General features: G+C 39.6%; 1 protein-coding gene across 6 annotated transcripts in view; it reads left to right on the forward strand.

Moving 5' to 3' along the window:
• Galnt17 (polypeptide N-acetylgalactosaminyltransferase 17) overlaps positions 1–4,073 on the forward strand; it is a 433,611-nt gene that overhangs the window by 244,885 nt on the left and 184,653 nt on the right. The window lies entirely within an intron of this gene.

Here is a 4,073-nt window from a genome sequence, read left to right on the forward strand (position 1 = left end):
AACCAAATACTGTTTCATACCACCCTCCCCGATCTGTTTTCGTTACATTATAATCTTTACATCAGTTTCAAAACTTATCATGACTACAGTTTATCCACATGAAATACTTTGGTTATGTTTCCTTTGAGAACAGCTTTTTGTTTTTCCTAGGCTTAATCATTGCCTTTGTGTTTGTTTGTTTTCTATATACTTTTCATTAATTCAACCCTGGAGTCTCTCACATGTATGAATTCCTTCTCAATTCTCTTAGCCACTGTAGATAGCTATCTGATTTGTCTCCATAAAAGATTTTTGAGTGCTCCAGCCCCTTTCATCAGAACTCAGCCTCTAGCAGTAAGCCTGGGATTCCTTCCATCTCTTGCCTGTGGTGCATCTCCTGTATCCTCAATCTCATATTTATTTTCTCATTTGATTGATGTCTATCTTGGTTTCAGTTCTTGCATGCCTGGAAATTTCTGTATCCTTGCTTCCAACTTACAATGGTTTTTCTTCCAGAAGTTGAAATGATTTTCTATTGTTTTTTGAAAATGTGGTTACTGGGAAGCCCAGAGCCATTCTGTCTCCTGTTTCTTTGAATGAATGTGACTTGTCCATTTCTCATTTGAAATCCTTTTTTTCAGGATGGTATGCTTTGGAGTAAATTTATTTTTATTGGAACATTTTAATGGAACATTCCATTGAAAATTCCTGCATGTTGTTGACAGCCCTTCCTGTGTGGATGGATGTGGTCTCCATTTTTGAAATCCTTTCCATTTTTGAAATCCTTTTGTTTGGATGTGAAACTTCTTTGTGGATTGGTTCTTTAATTTTATTTTTTTATTGTATTTTTTTGTTGTTGTTTTTGGGTGGTGCTGGAGTTTGAACTCAGGGCCTCATGCTTGCTAGACAGGTGCTCTACCACTTGAGCCATTCTACCAGCTTTAATTCTTTTACCTTTGTTTTTATTTGTCTTTTGATTACACATTGAGGGAAATTTCTTTTACGTTGTTTTCTAAACATTCTCTCACTGCTTTTGCACTTTTAGTTTTCAAGAGTTCTTTTTTGATTATGTACTGATCTTTTGCTGTGGTACCCAGTTCTTGTTTTATGGCTGCATTATTTTCTGTGATTATCCGAGGACCCGAATGTCACCTTTCAAAATGACCGGCATGTACATCTTGCCAACATGACATTGATACAGGAACCCAAGGCACAATTAAGGGCATGCTGTTTGAATTTTATATGAATTTCAGCTCTAGACTCATCAAGTTTTATACATTAGATACCAGTGCAGCTTTCTGTTTGTCAATAATAACTCATTACTGTAGTTCAAAAATAAAATTAAGTGCAAAGCCCTGAGTGCAAACCCCGTACCACTGAAAAAATAAAATAAAATTAGCCTGCATCATTGGAAGTCAGATCACCTCAGGGTAAAGAGTGAGCAGGAGAGTGCAGAAGAGAGATTCTAGGGAGCTGGTCTTTTATTTATTTATTTATTTTTGGTGGAAATGGGTTTTGAACTCAGGGCCTCACACTTGCTATGCAGGTGCTTGCCACTTGGCCACTCCATCAGCCCTTGTTTTGTGTTAGATATTTTTACATAGGGTCCCTTGAAGTATTTACCTGGGTTGGCTTTGAGCTGTGATCCTCCTGATCTCTGCCTCCTGAGTAGCTGGGGTTACAGGCGTGAGCCAGTGGTGCCCGGCTTGAGTTGAATTCTTGAGACTTGCATGCCGGCTCTACTTCACTGAAAAATTTTTCAGAAATAACAACTGGTTATTTTTGCAAGCTCCTTTATGAGTTCTAATAACTCTTGTTGATTTTCTTGTTTTTTAATTTTTCCAGGTTGATAATCACATTATGTGCAAGTGAGTGTAATTTAGCCTTTTTTACTTCCTGTCATTATATTTAACTTTTTCTTTTGCCTTAACTGCAGTCTGAAGAGCACTGATGATGATAGATCTTCATCTCATTCCTGACTTAATGAAATGCCTCAGGTGTTACCCCATTATGACTAACACTGGTTGGTTGTTTTAAGTAGATGTCAGCTTAGAGAAATTTTCTTTCTAATTTACTAGGGGTTTTTCTTAGGACTATATTGAATATTTTCAAGTGCTTTTTGGCATATATTTAAGCAGTTACATATTCTTCTCTTGACTTACTAATTTTTTGGCAGTACTGGGATTTGAACTCAGGGCTTCGCATTTGCTCACAGTCGCTCTACCACTTGAGCTACACACTCAGCCCTTTTTGCTTTTGTTATTTTTCAGGTTAAGCTCACATGTTTGTGCAGGGTAAATACCTCCCACACAGCCAGAATGACAAGGACACACCATTATGCTTTGCTTGTTGGTTGAGATGGGGTCTCACTAACTTTTTCCCCACGCTGGCCTCAAACTGTAATCCTCTTGCTATCTCTGCCTCCTGAGTAGCTGACATTATAGGCGTGCTCCATCATCCCCAGTCCTCATTTATTAATTATTTTAAATAGAATGGAACCATGTTGGTATTTTTAGAATAAACACTAATTGGCTATGGTGTTTTCATTGCTAGTATTTTAGCTAAAAATTTTAACTCCATGGACTGGTGAAATTTGTGTGTAATTTTCTTTTTTTTTTTTTTTAAAGTAGCAACCTTAGTGAGGAATACTTCACATGTTAAAGTTTTGCCCACTTACAGCATAATGGTTTTTATTATAGTCATAGAGTTTGTAGCCACCATCAGTGCAGAGGCATCAACCTTAAAAGAAAACGGTTTCTCATTCCTCCTAGCTCCCACAGCCCTGGAGTGGCTAACCTGTGCCCTGTCTCCCCGCCTTCACCTGTTCTGGCTGGTTTGTGGGGTGAAGCAGGTGCTCTGACTTCTTTCAACTAGGATTGTGGCTCCCTGGTCTGTGTGCTGGTCTTGTAGTGTGCAAAGTGAGCATCATACAAGCATGGAGAAAACTTGAGCTTTTTCCTTTGCTTTTGGATTGTTAACGACTTTAGATGGCATAGCTTTGGGGTGGACGGGTGGAACTCAGGGCCTTGCACCTGCTACACAGCCACTACCCCACTTGAACCACATCTCCAGCCCTGCATAGCGTTTTTCTATCCTTCAAAATATGGACAGAATTTGTTTTTAATGCCATTTGGCCCTGTGTCTTGACACAGGCCATTCTTGACAGCTGTTCAGGGATTTTTCAATCAGTTGGTCTGGGCTGGGTTTTTAACTTTTTCTCAGAAAGTTTTCTGCATTGACACTTCTTCCAGTCCTCATTAAAATTTTCAAAACCTTGTTTATGTTCAGGTCAAAGTCCTTTCCTGCATCCTAACAGCATCTGTTAGCACCCTTTTCCCTCTCTCTTTTAAAAATGAGATTTGATTTTGAAATCTTTTTCCAAAGATCTCACTCATTATTTAACAGTTCCCTTCCCTCTCTGCATTGCAGTTCTACAGTTTGTTTTGTGTGTTCCTCTCCGTGCTGAGTGTCTGGCTTGCTTTCTCTGCTTTAGAATTGAAATCTCACTTCATTTATTGCCCTTTTGTCTTGCTTAATAGCAAAAGCATTTAATGCTATGTGTTTTCCTCCAGCACAAACCTGCCACAGCTCATAAGTTTTTATCCGTGGTGGTGGAATTGCCTCTCTTTTCTAAATAGTGTGTAATTCCAGGGTTTATTTGCTCTTCAATCTAAGAGAGAAATTTAGATGGATTTTTTTTTTTTGTGCGTGCGATACTGGGTTTTGAACTCAGGGTCTATACCTTGAGCCACTTCACCAGCCCTTTCTTGTGATGAGTTTTTTCAAGATAGGGTCTCATAAACTATTTGCCCAGGCTGTCTTCAAACAGCCATCCTCCAGATCTCTGCCTCCTGAGTAGCTAGGATTATAGACATGACCACCAGTGCCCAGATGGTGTGCATTTTTAAAAAGTCATCTGCAATGACCTCTTTGGCTTGTTCCTACACAGGGTAAGAGGCCGAGGGGCTCACTGTCCTCTCTGTAGCATGATGTCCCATGGAAGGGGTTCTCTGGAGCATGCAGGCTCAGGGGCTCTGGAACAAGCCTGAACCGTGCTGCCTTCTCTCATCTTTTTTCTGGCAAGGTCAGTGAAA

This window comes from Castor canadensis, chromosome 6 (genome assembly GCF_047511655.1).
Source record: "Castor canadensis chromosome 6, mCasCan1.hap1v2, whole genome shotgun sequence".
In the NCBI taxonomy this organism is placed as follows: domain Eukaryota; kingdom Metazoa; phylum Chordata; class Mammalia; order Rodentia; family Castoridae; genus Castor; species Castor canadensis.